This window comes from Rhinoraja longicauda, chromosome 24 (assembly GCF_053455715.1).
Source record: "Rhinoraja longicauda isolate Sanriku21f chromosome 24, sRhiLon1.1, whole genome shotgun sequence".
Taxonomy (NCBI): Eukaryota; Metazoa; Chordata; class Chondrichthyes; order Rajiformes; family Arhynchobatidae; genus Rhinoraja; species Rhinoraja longicauda.
The window spans coordinates 36,047,557-36,064,926 of record NC_135976.1 but is presented as its reverse complement, the minus strand read 5'-3'; positions in this window follow the sequence as shown (position 1 = coordinate 36,064,926).

Below are 17,370 nucleotides of genomic sequence, written 5' to 3'. Positions count from 1 at the left end.
ACTTCAGACTATTCGAGGTTGGGACCCTTCTTCAGACTGCAGAAGGGTCCCGACCCAAAACACCACCTCTCCATGTTCTCTAAAGATGGTGTTTGACCCACTGAGCTATTCCAGCACTGGGTGGCTTTTTTTCCATAAACTACCATCTGCAGTTCCTCATGTCTACAGATTAAAAGATTATCTTTATTTAGAGATTTTAAACGATTTAAAAATTTGACCAGATAGATTGAGAGAGGCTAGGTCCTCTGCTGAGACTACTGAACAAGGGTCCATAAAATCAGAACCAACTATTCAGCTGTCAAAGCTCAGATGGTGGTAAATTTGAATTCTAATTGCAGAAGCTGATTAACCTACAAAACCTGTATATCTTTCGAGTGTGGGAGGAAACCAGAGCACCCGGAGAAAGCCAAACGCATCACAGGGAGAATATACAAACTCCATACAGACAGCACCCATAGTCAGAATCGAACCCGGGTCTCTGTAAGGCAATACCGCTCTGCCACTGTGCCGCCCATAAAATACAACACATTACTATCTGAAAGTTCTTACCCAAGATGATGAGCAGTCCATACCATTGACCTACAGGAGCGAAACATGAAAGTTAAGTTAATTCTGAGTACATAATAATAACAGCTTTGCCAGTATTTAGGTGGACAACACATACGAGGATGATAAATGCATGGACGTATATAAAATAGAACAGGAGAGGGGAATTTAGAACTGATCTGTCATTCATCATGATCATCTGATCATCCATTTCAGTCACTGATTCCCACCTTCACCCATATCCCCGATCTCATCAGCATTAAGAAAAGTATCCTCCTCCTCCTTCAATATATTTAATGACTTGGCCTTCACTGCCGCAGGGTAGAGACTTCCACAGGATCAGCCCTCTCGGGTGAATACATTTCTCCTGATAGTTCCAAATGGCAAAACCTGCATGCAGGAAGGAACTACAGATGCTAGTTTACACCGAAGATAGATGCAAAATGCTGGAGTAACTCAGTGGGACAGGCAGCATCTCTGGAGAGAAGGAATGGGTGAGGCTTCGGGTCGAGACCCTTCTACACTGAGTCAGTCTGAAGAGGGGTCTTGACCCGAAGTCACCTATTCCATCTCTCCAGAGATGTGGCATACGCTGTATCCTGGTTCCAGATCTCCAGCCATTCCTAATGCTCTGCATCTAATTTATCAGGTCTTTTTCTTAGTTTTTAGAGATACAATGGGGAAACAACCCTTTGGTCCATCGAGTTCACGCTGAGCAGCGATCACCCATACACTAGTTCTACCCTGCACACAAGGGACAATTTACAGAAGCCAATTAATTTACACATCTGTACATATTTGGAGAGTAGGAGGAAACCGAAGCAGCTAGAGAAAACCCACACGGTCACATGGAGAATGTACAAACCCCATACAGGCAGCACCCACAGTCAGGATCGAATCTGGGTCTCTGGCGCTGTAAGGTAGCAACCCTACTGCTGCACCACTGTGTCGTCCTAGAGGACTGTGGGTTCTGGAGGAATTTTATAGCCACCTACTAAGTTTCCTCTTATTTTTCAAAGTCCAGGGAATCTAAACTAATTGGCTCAATCTTCCCTGAGTTTATCTGATGCCGGCCCCGATTTCTCCCGTTTTTCTGAGTTATTCCAGCACTTTGTGTCCATCTTTGGTATAAACCGGCATCTGTAGTCCTTTGTTTATTACATTTTGCTTGTCCATCTAGTTATCTCTTCACTTTGTTCATTTCTCCCATCCCTTCTCCACTCTAGTTTCCTCTGCCCTCGCCTGGTTTCACCTAACCCCTACATCACACTGTCAATCTCACCTGCCCTCTCTCAATCTTGAAGGGGTCTCAATTTACAATGTTGTCTACGTTCACAGATACTGCTGGACCTGCCGAGTTCTGTTCTTTTTTTATGGAAGTGATACTGTGCTTGACAAATCCAACTGTTCTTTGAGAATGTAATTGCCAGAGAGGATAAAGGGGAACCATTGGATGTAATATATCTGCATTTTCATTGGGGATTTATCTCACAATGAAGGGATTTTACACCCTTTACACTGAATCATCTTAACTGGAAATATTTTGAATCAATAATTGTTGTCTTTATTTAACAGACATTAACTAGAATACAATTTAAACCTGTGCTAGTAACACAAAACCATGAGTCTAAGTACTTAATAAATGCTAACACCCAACACCATCTACAATAAAGACTTGTGTACTTACCTTGCTTATTTGAAACATAATTACTAAAGAAACAACTGACAAATATATTTCTGTTTTACAATTTGATTCCAAAGTTAGACACAAAATGCTGGAGTAACTCAGCGGATAAGCAGCATCTCTGGAGAGAAGGAATGGGTGACGTTTCGGGTCTGAACCAGTCTGAAGAAGGGTCTCGATCCGAACATCACCCATTCCTTCCCTCAAGAGATGCTGCCTGTCCCTCTGAGTTACTCCAGCATGTTAAAACCGACATCTGCAGTTCCTTCCCACACATTGATTCCAAACTTGTCAGATATCAAAAATGTATTTAAAGCAAATAAGTGCAGATGCTTGAAATCCAAAACAGAAATAAAAAATGGTGGAAGGACTCAGGACTCATTCACATGGATGGTCTCTCCGTTGCATGGGAAACTGACCCTGAGATGGTTTCTGGAGCTGCCGATCTCTGAAAGATGAGGATGCAGGTTTTGTTGAGGGCAGAATCTCATCGTGGTGGTGAAAATTAGTGGACGATCAATCGGACACGGAGGGTAGGGTGGAAGGCAAAGAAATGAGGATCATTGTTCTGGCTGGGAAGGGAGGTGACAAGAGCAGGTGCCAGAATATAAGAGCTCCAATTGGAGAATCCTGCTCCAACTTTCTCCCTTATATCCCTTGGTGAACCTAACTCCAAAAACATATCAAGCTCTTCAATCACCCTCTGATATCGTATTTCTCATTTCAGTCTTATATGGCATTTATCTGTCATATAAATGGCATTTCATTGACTGTAATCCTGGAGGACATCCATCCATCCATCTTGCATCTAATCTGTCTTGTCCTGATAGAATTTGTGGTGTTCTATGAGATTCCCCCAACCTCTAGTGAATAGAAGCTTCTTCATATGTCAGTCCTCCTATGGGGAATTAGTCCACTGGACCTTTTCTGATCTCATTCAACAGCAAGAACATCCTTCTTTAGATAAGGAGACGAAAACTGCATACAAGATGTGGTCTCATTAATGTCCTGCACTACTGCAACAAATATTTATTGATGCGTAAAGAAGATGATGTGGCCTGTTTTTCCACATACCAACATTCCTTCCTGCCTCACTGTTTGGTGCTGAAACAAGAAGAAAGAAATGGTTAGGCTGAGTTTTCTTATGAAAACTGAGTAACATTTAGCAGCTCTCTAATGCATGCAACATGCTATTAGGGTTTAAATCGTGGAACTTCCTACCGAATACACCTTAACAATTGAAATAAAATTACTTACCACCACCTTCTAAAGGGCAATACAGAATGAACAATAATTTAACGGCACGGTGGCACAGCAGTAGAGTTGTTGCCTTACAGCGCTTGCAGCACCGTAAACCCGGGTGAATGCCCTTACGCATTTTGTACGTTCTCGCCGTGACCGTGTGGTTTTTTCCGAGATCTTCGTTTCCTTCCACACACCAAAGACATACAGGTAAGTAGGTTAATTAGCTTGGTGTATGTGTAAATGATCCCTAGTGTGTGTGTAGGATAATGTTAATGTACGATGGGCCAAAGAGCCTGTTTCTGCGCTGTATCTCTAAACTAAACTAAATGTTAAGATACCAAACTAATTCCAAGGTGGGTACCTTTAAGATGTTAGTTTCCACAAGGTAACAATTTACTTGCACATTTTGTCAAAGGAGATGCCTTCGGTTGAGATGCCACATTAATTAAAAATTGATAATGGGGATAAATTCGAAAGGATGGCTCTACTTAAAAGACTAAATAAATTACCCTGACCGGATAGGATGTACCACAGGCTCCAGGCTGAGGTTGAAGTTGCAGAGGTACTAGCAATAGGTTTCTGAACTTTTGTACTTACTGAGTACTGGAGAAGTGAAATTAGCGGCCAGTTTGGTTAACCTCGGTGGTGAGAAAACATTCAGAAACAATAACCCAGGGGTCAATTAGCAGCCACTTGAATGTGGGTACTACAGAGGGAAGGGTCTCGACCCGAAACGTCACCCATTCCTTCTCTCCAGAGATGCTGCTTGACTCGCATTTACTCCACAATTTTGGTCTATCTACTGAGGGAATGTGAATGCCGATCTGATAAAGGCAAATACTGTACAACTAACTAATGTGATGGAGAGTTTTAACAAAGTAATAGAATAGGGGCGGCACAGTGGTAGAGTTGCTGCTTTACAGCACTTACAGCGCCAGAGACCCAGCTTTGATCCTGACTATGGGTGCTGTCTGTACGGAGTTTGTACATTCACCACGCGAACCGAACGAGTGGGTTTTCTCCGAGATCTTCGGTTTCCTCGCACATTCCAAAGAGGTACAGGTTTGTAGGTTAATTGACTTAGTATATAGGTGTAAATTGTCCCCAGTGTGTGTGTAGGATAGTGTCATTGTTGGACACGTTAGAGGCAGGAAACATGTTCCCAATGTTGGGGGAGTCCAGAACAAGGGGCCACAGTTTAAGAATAAGGGGTAGGCCATTTAGAACTGAGATGAGGAAAAACTTTTTCAGTCAGAGAGTTGTGAATCTGTGGAATTCTCTGCCTCAGAGGGCACTGGAGGCCAATTCTCTGAATGCATTCAAGAGAGAGCTAGATACAGCTCTTAGGGATAGCGGAGTCAGGGGGTATGGGGAGAAGGCAGGAACGGGGTACTGATTGAGAATGATCAGCCATGATCACATTGAATGGCGGTGCTGGCTCGAAGGGCGAAATGGCCTCCTCCTGCACCTATTGTCTATTGTCTCATCCTCCTGCGCTCCAAGGAATAGAATCCCAGCCAAATCAACCTCTCCCTATAACTTAGACTCTCTCGTCCTGGCAACATCCTCGTAAATCATCTCTGCACCCTTTCCAGCTTGACAACATCTTTCCTATAACATGGTGCCCAGAACTGAACACAATATTCTAAATGCAATTTCACCAATGTCTTACAAAAACTCCAACTTCTATACTCGTGCGATGATGGAGATAGATGTGCACACATGAAACTGTAGATGCTAGTTTACAAAAAAAGCCACGTGCAACTTTTAAATAACTCTAACTCAGTGAGTCATTCACACATCTAAAAATGTAGTGAATGTAGAATTCTTTCCAATTACTTTAAAAAAAAATCAGATGATGTTTCAGTAAGTATTCCAGTTTAATCAATTTTTACTCTTGGAAAGAAAAGTTGTACAGGCAAGTTCTTTATACTCACCAACACTTGTTCCAACTGAACCACCTTTGTCTGAGGATTAAACAAGTACTATTGAGTTGATTGTTCACACCATGAACTCTTAACACAATGCTTAGCATCATTGATAAATCAATTGCTGAACATTGCAGCTGAATTATATGGAATTAATTATTCTACTTTCTTAGAAGGCCTCCAACAACTTCTATAGATGCGCCATAGAAAGCATTTTTTGGGTTTGCATCACAGCTTGGTTTGAGAACAGCTCCATCCAAGACCAAGGTGAGGTACAGGTGTAAGGGGTTAAACATTCTAACATTTGGCCATATGGGTTTTATTGCAGGGGTGTAAAAAAGGTGTAAAAGCTCCAGCTCGATTATGTTGCCAGGACATCCTGTTGACAGCACAGAGGCACGGTTTATGGCTAAGTGCATCCTTTGATATGGGCAACTGGCTTTAAGGCTTTGATGGTTGACCATCCTTTGATGGTTAAGGGGAACATTTGGTCATATCGACTGTTCTTTGGTCCTGGGAATACCGAGGACATGTAGGTCACACAGGACACGGAGGACATGGGGGGGTCCTAAAGGGGACATAAAGATTTATAGGACATTGTAAAACTTGCCATATATGGTAGCAACAGGAAATGTATTTTGGGTATAAATATGTGTAATTGTTAGCATTCGGGGAGAGAGACTACACTAGCTTCCTGAGTGTTTCTAAACGCTCCGGTTTCTAGACTCTCTCCCACCTGGGTGAGTAGAATAAAGAGGTTATACGAATTCGGTTGTCTGACTATTCTGTTCATAGGGCACGGACTACAACACAGGTACAATGGCAATGCGGTCTCCCCGACACAGGGACACATGCAGACCAGGTGAAAAAGTTTTTCCTCATCTCAGTCCAAAATGGCCTATTGTAGCGACCATAGGGATTGGTCCTGAGAGTCGAACCCTTGGATTGGCCAGCAAGGTCACGTGGTGGTTTTGGCGCCCAAAACCAGTCAATGGGAAGAGAACTTCGATGTGAACAGTACAAGCCTCCAGACTCGCCATATTGGTGACCCCGACGTGATCCAGCCGATCATCTACCATGCAGGGACCAGACGCCTCTGCTTCGGTTCTAGTCATTTATATAAACTATAAAACGTTGTGGCCCCAGTACTATGTCTTGTGACACACCACTAACCACATTTTTGCCAACCAGGAAAAAAATCATTTTATGCCTAATCTCTGTTTCCTATTAGTCAATCAATCTTCTACCCATGCCAATATACTACCTGTGTAGGAAGAAACTGCCGATGCTGGTTTAAACCGAAGATAGACACAAAATGCAGGAGTAACTTCATACTACATACTACCTTCTGTACAAAGAACTTTTATTTTCCACAATGGTGTTGGATGCCACACACCTTTTCAAAGACCTTCCGGAAATCTAAACGTAGAACATCGACTGGTTCCTCTTTATGCACAGCATTCGCTACTTCCTCAAAGTCCAATAAATGTGGGATCCTTTTCATAAAACCTGTCTGAAAAAGGGTCCCGACCCGAAACATCACCTATTCCTTTTTACCAGATATGCTGTCTGACCCATAGGATCATAAGGGATAGTAGAATTAGGCCATTCAGCCCATAAAGTCTACTCCGCCATTTAATCATGGCTGATCTATTTAACTGCTGAGTTACTCCAGCTTTTTAGGTCTACCTAAATAATTATCTTGAATTTCTCATGATGTCCTGAAGTTAATGTAAAAATTCGGTATTGGTATATTATCGCCACATTTACCGACATATAATGATAGACTTTGCTCTCTGTGCTATTCAGGCAAATCATATCTGACATAAGTACAATCAAACACATAGCAGTTTTCTTCATATAGTTTGATAAATGCAGTTACTTACCAGGAGTGGGACCTGCAGTTGAAACAACAACCTCAGATTCTGTAAAAGAGAGAATATAAATTACTTAACATTGAAAGGGAAATGTAAGCATAAAAGGAACCATTAACACCAAACAGTTCTTCTAATAATCTAGTATGGGACTATCTGCAGTTCATGACAATTTTCAACAACGGCACAATCTGCAATGCAAGGTAGGAATGGTGTTGTAGAAATCAACTTTCCGATTTCAAAATATATTAAATGTTCCTGTCAAAATAAGAATTGTTCATAGAAACATAGAAAATAGGTGCAAGAGTAGGTCATTCGGCCCTTCGAGCAAGCACCGCCATTCAATATGATCATGGTTGATCATCCAAAATCAGCACCCTGTTCCTGCTTTCTCTCCATATTCCTTGATTTTATTAGCTCTAAGGGCTATATCTAATTCTCTCTTGAATCTCTTGATTTTCAGCTGTGTCTCATATTTACATCACTGCATAAACCCCATGACCACACTGGACCGAGGCCTGACGACAACTCTCAGACACCTCCTCTTACTTATCCTTGGACCATGACCCCACCGACGAACACCAGACCTTAATCATCAGCACCATCACTGACCTCACCATTTCCGGCGCTCTACCCTCTAATGCCTCCAAACGTATCATTCCCCAGCCCCGCATGGCCCGATTTTACCTCCTACCTAAAATCCATAAACAGAACTGTCCCGGCAGACCCATTGTTTCTGCCTGTTCATATCCCACCGAACTTATTTCCACCTACTTCGACTCCATCCTATCCCCCCTGGTCAAATCCCTCCCCACCTACGTCCAAGACACCTCATGTGCTCTCCATTTCCTCGATAACTTCCGGTTTCCAGGCCCCCACTCCCTCATCTTTACCATGGATGTCCAGTCACTCTACACTTCCATCCCCCACAAGGATGGTCTTGAAGCCCTCCGTTTCTTCCTCGACCGTAGAACCAGCCAATCCCCATCTACTAACACTCTCCTCCGCCTAGCAGAGCTGGTTCTTACCCTTAACAACTTCTCCCTTGACTCCTCCCACTTCCTCCAAACCAGAGGCGTAGCTATGGGCACTCGCATGGGCTCTAGCTACGCCTGCCTCTTTGTCGGGTAAGTCGAACAATCCCTGTTCCGGAACTTTACCTCCGCTACATTGACGACTGCATTGGTGCTACCTCTTGTACCCATGCAGAGCTCACTGACTTCATACACTTCATTACCAATTTCCATCCTGCTCTTAAATATACTTGGACTATCTCCGACATCTCCCTACCGTTTCTGGACCTCACCATCTCCATCACAGGAGATAGACTAGTGACTGACATCTACTATAAACCCACTGATTCGCACAGCTATCTAGACTACACTTCTTCCCACCCTGTCTCCTGCAAAATGTCTATCCCCTACTCCCAATTCCTCCGTCTACGCCGCATCTGCGCCCGGGATGAGGTGTTTCACACTAGGGCATCAGAGATGTCCTAATTCTTCAGGAAACGGGGCTTCCCCTCTCCCATTATAGATGAGGCTCTCACCAGGGCATCCTCTATATCCCACAGCTCTACTCTTGCTCCCCCTCCCCCCATTCATAACAAGGACAGAATCCCCTCGTTCTCACCTTCCATCCCATCAGCCAGCGTACCCAACAAATCATCCTCCAACATTTCCATCACCTCCAACGGGACCCCACCACTGGCCCATCCCCTCCCCTTTCTGCGTTCCGCAGAAACCGTTCCCTCCATAACTCCCTGGTCCACTCGTCCCTTCCTACCCAAACCACCCCATCCCCGGGCACTTTCCCCTGCAACCGCAGGAGATGCAACACCTGTCCTTTTACCTCCCGCCTCAACTCCACCCATATAAGATAATTAGGGGATTGGACACATTAGAGGCAGGAAACATGTTCCCAATGTTGCGGGAGTCCAGAACAAGGGGCCACAGTTTAAGAATAAGGGGTAGGCCATTTAGAACGGAGATGAGGAAGAACTTTTTCAGTCAGAGAGTGGTGAAGGTGTGGAATTCTCTGCCTCAGAAGGCAGTGGAGGCCAGTTCGTTGGATGCTTTCAAGAGAGCTGGATAGAGCTCTTAAGGATAGCGGAGTGAGTGGGTATGGGGAGAAGGCAGGAACGGGGTACTGATTGAGAGTGATCAGCCATGATCGCATTGAATGGCGGTGCTGGCTCGAAGGGCTGAATGGCCCACTCCTGCACCTATTGTCTATTGACCCAAACAGTCTTTCCAGGTGAGACAGAGGTTCACCTGCACTTCCTCCAACCTCATCTATTGCATCCGCTGCTCTAGATGTCAACTTCTTTAAATCGGCGAAACCAAACGCAGGCTCGGCAATCGTTTCGCTCAACACCTTCGCTCAGTCTGCCTTAACCAACCTCATCTCCCGGTGGCTGAGCACTTCAACTCCCCCTCCCACTTCCAGTCTGACCTTTCTGTCATGGGCCTCCTCCAGTGCCATAGTGAGGCCCACCAGAAACTGGAGGAACAGCACCTCATATTTCGCTTGGGCAGCTTGCAGCCCAGTGGTATGAACATTGACTTCTCCAACTTTAGATAGTTCCTCTGTCCCTCTCTTCCCCTCCCCTTCCCAGTTCTCCCTCTATCTTCCTGTCTCCACCTATATCTCGTCCCTTTGACATCAGTCTGAAGAAGGGTCTCGGCCTGAAACGTCACCCATTCGTTCTCTCCTGAGATGCTGCCTGACCTGCTGAGTTACTCCAGCATTTTGTGAATAAATATCTTTGATTTGTACCAGCATCTGCAGTTATTTTCCTAGACAAGAACAAAGTCAATATACAGACATTAACTTGGGCTGCACAGTTGCCTTACAGCGTCAAAGACGTGGATTTGAGTTTGATCTAGACTATGGGTGCTGTCTGTGTGTAGGGTAGGATAGTGTAAGTGTGTGGGGATCTCTGGACGGTGTGGACTCGGTGGGGATGAGCCTGTTTCCGTGCTGTATCTCTATGCTAAACTAAGAAAACACATAAACCATTCAATATTTAAACATTGTGATCAAACATGAACAAAGCAATGGTCTTTTTCTTAAAATAACTTATGGTAAATGGTTACTCACCACTTTGGCATGAAGGTAGTGATGGCTTAAAACCATTTACAGTGCAATGAATTGTAGCCTGTCCAATCATTACATATCCTACATTGCATCTGTAGGTGATTTGTTCGCCGAATTTGAACAATTGTCCAAATCCTCCAATTATCCGTGCATATTTGGGTATTGCAGGACTTTCACACCTAACAACTAATAAGCATTGCATTAGACACCGCAAACACAAGCAAGAAATATTTTACAGCCATTGTAAGTGCTCATAAAACAGAGAGAACAACAAAGACTCGTAGAAAGATTATAAAGATAATAAAATAATGGCCATAGACTTCATTAAATATTAAATGTCTGTTTTCTAGTCAGGTAAGAATAGTACTTGGTCTTGGGAATCTGTTATAAATTATAACCTTCAAACAAGTAAATGATAACCTTTATAGAAATTATTCCTCGTAATTAAACATGCCTCATTTAAAAAATATATTTGTCACTAAACTGTTTTGTTAGCTTGAGATATATCTTCCTTTTTGGGAAGGGGGACCTATTGTTGGAAATAGTGATTATTGACGCTACACCCATCAAGAAAGAGAGACTTTAAGGCGGTAAGTATTTAAACAGTTTGATCTCCTGATAGCGGGGTACTAACAGATATTTATAGGAGATAGGGGTTAAAGTCTTGACAGCCTTGGTATTCTAGAAGAGGTACATTCAATATCATCACAAATGGAAATCAAGGAAAGATTATATTTCACGACCAACAAACTTAATTTTTGGCCAACACCACAAAACCTTGTGCATATTTAACAATTTCATTCTTTATTTTTTTTTATTGAGCAACAGCAAAGATGTCAGGTCTGCCAAAATCATCTCTTTTTAATCTATTGTTATCATAGATTCATAGAAAGATACAATGTGGAAACAGGCCCTTCGGCCTAACTTGCCCCCAGCTACACTAATCGCACCTGCCTGCTCTTGGTCCATAACCGTCTAAACAGTTCAACAGTTCAACAGAGCTTTATTTGTCATTCGGTACCAAGGTACCGAACGAAACTACATAGCAGTCACACACAAAAAAGAACACAAGACACATGACCCCAACACATAACGTCCATCACAGTGACTCCAAACACCCCCTCACTGTGATGGAGGCAACAAAACTTCCACTCTCTTCCCCATGCCCACGGACAGACAGCTCGTCCCCGACCGACCCGCACAGTCCCCGCGACCGAGTCGCACCGGGCGCTGAAACGTCTCGCAGCCGAACCGGGCGGTGGAAGGCCCCGCGACAGAGCCGTGCGCAGCTAAGTCCCGCGGCCGAGCCGCACCGGGCGATGTTAAGTCCAGCGGCCGAGCCGCACCGGGCGATGTTAAGTCCAGCGGCCGAGCCGCACCAGCGATGAAAAGTCCCGCGGCCGAGCCGCGCCGGGCGATGTTAGGCCCCGCGGTCCGGGCACTGTTAAGTCCAGCGGCCGAGCCGCACCAGCGATGTTAGGCCCCGCGGCCGAGCCGCACCGGGCGATGGAAGGCCCCGCGGCCAAGCCGCACCGGGCACTGTTAAGTCCCGCGGCCGAGCCGCACCAGCAATGAAAAGTCCAGCGGCCGAGCCGCGCCGGGCGATGTTAGGCCCCGCGGCCGAGCCGCACCCCGTGCCGTGAGGAAGAGACCTAAAAGAGAAAGGTTTCCCCCACCCACCCACACCACCACCAACCCCCACACATACACAACCAAAAAAAAAAAAAACCCATCCCAACACCGACACACAACAAAAAAAAAGGAAAAAAGACGAACAGACTGCTAGCGAGCCGCAGCCGTTAGGCGCCGCCACTTCCTGTCCTATCCATGTACCTGTCCAACTGTTTCTTAAATGTTGGGATTGCCCCAGCCTCAACTACCTCCTCTGGCAGCTTGTTCCACACACCCACCATCCTTTGTGTGAAAAAGTCACCCCTAAGATTCCTATTAAATCTTTTCCCCTCCTTCACCTAAACCTTTGTCCTCTGGTCCTCGATTCATCTACTCTGGGCAAGAGACTCTGTGCATCTACCCGATCTATTCCTCTAATGATTTTATACACTTTTGTCCCCTTATGAAATTCATTTGTCCATTAACTAAATCTTCCTTCCAGTCTATCAGACATTCCATCTAGTCTGAAGAGTCTCGACCCAAAACGTAACCTATCCATGTTCTCCAGACATGCTGCCTCACCCCGCTGTTACTCCAGCACTCCGTGAAACGTCACCTATCCATGTTCTCCAGAGATGCTGCCTGACCCGCTGAGTTACTCCAGCACTCTGTGAAACGTCACCTATCCATGTTCTCCAGGGATGCTGCCTGACCCGCTGAGTTACTCCAGCATTTTGTATCATTTTTTTCCATCTAGTAATCTCCACCTTATACCCTGAAATTAATATTCCTCCTATATCAGGCATGTGAGTGAGGTAAAAAAAAGAGGAAAAGAACTAAGAGCCAAACGGGGGTCGAGAAATTGGAAACATTTTGAAAATGTACACAAAATTACCAGTTTCAAGCCTCTTTTAGTGCATTTCAAAGTAAAATCAGACATTACAAAATAATGTGAATATGTCACTGTACACTAATAACATTTTGAAGTAAATTTGCACATTAATTGATAATCAGCGCAAAAAGGTGGTAACTGGCTTTTCTACTGTGTTTTATATTTTAACCCTGTCTTAATTAATTTAGTTATGTAATCTTGCACTTAAATTTAATATTTACACATTACAGTTCCACCACTGATTTTCTGGCACTCTTGGTTCAGTGAAAAACGCGGACATCATGCAAAAAGCACGGAAAATAGATTTAAAAGACGCGGAAATTCGCAGTAATGCAGAAAATTCACATGCCTGCTATATCTACTTACTTTGGCAGGTTGGTGCTTTGTGATCCCAATGTCCATTTGCTTGGCAAACACGCACTCTTGAACCAATCAATGAGTAATCAGCTTTACATCGATATTCTGCAATCATTCCATACTCCCAGAACTCTCCTTGGCCACTTGGAGTAAATCCATTCACAGTCACTGGAAGGTCAGGGCATTTGACAGCTGCGCATAAACAAAATCCACTTAAAACTCTAAATAGATTGTCAGAGCAAAACTTTATCTTCGTGACTAAAAGAAAATCATTCAAGTTCAGTCTGCAGAGCTTGCACAATTCCCCCTTGACCTGCTTGGACTTTCTCCAGCTTCTCTGGTTTACTCACACATTCCAAAGACGTACATGTTTGTAGCTTAATTGGTTAGTAAAATTGTAAATGGTCCTTAGTGTGTGGGATAGTACTAGTGTACAGGGATCACTGGTTGGCGTGGACTCGGTAGGCTGAAGGGCTTGTTTTTGCACTATATCTCTAAACTAAATATCTCTAAATTCAGTTACACAAAATGCTGCCGATCCAAAACAGTGCAACACAATAAAGTGTGGCATTATTGTACAAATCCCAAAAGACCTGCAAAAGTCCACTATCAAAAGGAGTATGTTATACTGAAAGGCAATATCCCTGATGTATCTGTGTTTCTTTGATATCTGAATTTAATCCACAAAGATGTTTCTGACTATGACCATAAATGCCAATATCCCAGGCTCCAGAACCACAGGCCTTGTGGCCATATCCAGTCATGGAAAAGGCTCCAGGAGTAAACCTCAAGAAAAATCAGGAGTCGGAGTCCCTAAGGCAGTTGGTCGTTGTCTACAACCTGGTTCTGGCAGCTCCTGCGACGGCGCTGGTGCCAAACTGTAACAGCTCTGCTGTTCCTTTGGATCGATCAGCGATGTGGAGAGGGGGACGTGCAGTATCAGTAACAGCCTGTCCTTCATATGACATCGCCCAGGCTTGCATCCGACCCACACATCACTGCAAACCTACACCTACAACCTGGAGTGGACACTCCAGCTTCGCCTGTGGCGTCGACACAACACGGGGAGCAAGAGTTACCGGTTACAAGTCATCGCTAGATTGGCGTAAAGCAAAGTGCCAGGGGTTGCTCCCGACGCTGGGAGAGATTTTCGGATCTCACTGGACAGCTACCGCCCGCCTCAAGCTGGGCAGCCCCCAACCAATAAGGTGCTGTCCCATCACGGTCTGCTATCCTCATTGGGTGCACAGGGATTAGGAACCATCCAAACAGCAGATCGCAACCATCATACCTGCCAACAAAAGAACACATCAAAAGAGATCAGCTCTAAAATTGGGAACTTGGAATGTCTGGACAATGATCAGCGATTCCAGGAAAACAGCTGTCATAAACAACGAGCTCAAGAGACTCAACGTAGACATAGCCACCCTTCAGGAAACAAGGCTAGCAGACTCGGGCTCACTGAAGGAGAAGGACTACACGTTCTACTGGCAGGGGAAGGACTCTGACGAGCCCAGAGAGCACGGAGTAGGCTTCGCAGTAAGGAACAGCCTGCTGAACACGGTGGAACCAGGCAGAAATGGCTCAGAGCGACTCCTGACTCTCCGCCTCAACACCACTGCAGGCCCAGTCATCCTTGTCAGCGTGTATGCCCCGGCACTGTCCTCCACATCAGACACAAAGGACGAGTTCTACGAGAACCTCGCATCCATCATCATCAGCATCCCCAGCAAGGAAGAACTTGTTCTCTTGGGCGACTTCAACGCCAGAGTGGGCGTCGTAGTCTTCCTGCCTTGGGCAGTTTGGTGTGGGCAAAATGAATGAGAACGGACAGCGACTGCTTGAGCTGTGCACTTACCATGACCTGTGCATCGCCAACTTGTACTTCCAGACAAAGTCCCAGCACAAGGTTTCCTGGAGACACCCGCGCTCAAAGCATTGGCATCAACTGGATCTGATCCTAGTCAGACGTGCCGCCCTCAAGAACGTTCTGCATACACGCTCCTACCACAGTGCGGACTGCAACACAGACCACTCCTTGGTGTGTTGCAAGATCAGGCTGCAAACAAAGAGGTTCTACCAAGAAGCAGGTGAACCCCCGCATCGATGTCAGCAAGATGCCCCATCCACACCTCGTGCAACAGTTTGCAGAGGCTTTTGAGAAAGAACTCGGCACCTCGCGTCCTGGAGACTCTGCAACAGGGAAGTGGGAAACTCAGCTGTGTATTGCTTTCATTGACCTTACCAAGGCGTTCAACTTCGTCAACAGAGATGGCCTATTCAAGGCTCTCCCAAAGATTGGCTGCCCACCAAAACTGCAGAGCGTGATAGAATCCTTCCACATCAACTCGAAGGGGACAGTGCAGTTCAATGGCAGCTTCTCGGAGCCCTTCGACATCCGCAGTGGCGTCAAACAAGGCTGCGTCCTTGCTCCCACACTCTTTAGGATTTTCTTTGCTCTGCTCCTGAAACATGCCTTCGGCACCGCAACAGAAGGGATCTACCTGCGTACTAGATCAGACGGCAGGCTCTTCAACCTCACCCGCCTCAGAGCCAAGACAAACGTACGTGAAGCTCTCATCAGGGACATGTTGTTCGCCCATGGCGCAGCAGTTGTGTCCCACACCCAGCAGGAACTACAGTCACTGATGGATCGCTTCTATCTGCAAGGACTTCTGGCTGACCATCAGCCTGAAGAAGACGAACGTCCTGGGGCAGGCTACAGAGGCACCGCCTGTCATCACCATCGACGGTTACGAACTCGATGCCGTCCATCAGTTCACATACCTTGGCTCCACCATCACCGACAACCTCCTTGGACACAGAGATTGACAAGAGAATCGGGAAGGCAGCTACAACTCCCGCTCGCCTCACAACTCGAGTGTGGACCAACCCAAAGCTGACAGTGAAGACAAAGATAGCAGCCTACAACGCCTGTGTCAACAGCACGCTGCTGTACAGCAGTGAGACATGGACTATATATGCCAGACTGGAGAGAAGACTCAACACCTTCTACCTTAGAAGCATCCGCCGTATCCTGGGTATTTCCTGGCAAGACAGAGTGTCCCACGCCAAGATTCTGTCTGGCGCTGGCCTTCCGAGTATGCCCACTCAACTCAGGCAGCGCAGGCTGTGGTGGCTGGGCCATGTCCACCGCATGGAGGATGGCCGTATTCCAAAAGACATCCTCTATGGAGAGCTGACATCTGGGAGGAGAACCATCGGCCGCCTCCAGCTACATTACAAGGATGTCTGCAAGAGAGATTTGAAGGCGCTCAACATCGATGTGGAGTCCTGGAAGAGCCTTGCAGCTGACCGTAAGAGGTGGAGAGGTACCCTGAACCAACAGCTCAAAACAGGGGAAGAGAATCTGATGAACACAGCGGCAGACAAGCGGGTTGCAGAAAGGAGCGCAGCAAATTCAACAGACCAGAGACCACACACAAATGTGACCTTTGCGACAGAGACTGTCACTCCCGCTTTGGTCTCTTCAGCCACAAGCGACACTGCTCTAGCCGAGGTGTGGAGCAAGCAGCCAACTAGGATGCATCACCCATGGTCAGCCATGACCGAGGGGGGCCTAAAGAACAGCCTCACTTTCTCAGCCTCTCTCACCTTCAAGATGCTCTTGGAAACCTATCTTTTTGTTAAACCAAGCATTAAGATATAACATAATGTTGTTTACAAGAAGATGGACACAAAAAGCTGGAGTAACTCAGCGGGACTGGCAGGATCTCTGGAGAGAAGGAATGGGTGACATTTCGGGTCGAGACCCTTCTTCAGAGCCATTCCTTCTCTCCAGAGGTTGTCTGTCCCGCTGATTTACTCCAACATTTTATGTCTATCTTCGGTTTAAACAAGCATCTGCAGTATTTTCCTACATATATTGTTTACAAGACATTGGTGTCACATTTTGATTCATTTTATTTGACAGCACTGCAAATGTATTTTTTCATTATGCTGTTGCTGATTCAAACTGCTGAAAAGAATGTTCAGGATATGGAAAATAAAGGAATCAGATAGGCACACGAGAAAAATAACTTGCAGTGTCACAGCCAAAGAGTTGGGAACCAGACTGAATAGATTTTTCTGCAGACTGCTGACGGATTTAATGCCCACCTTCTGTGCCTTATG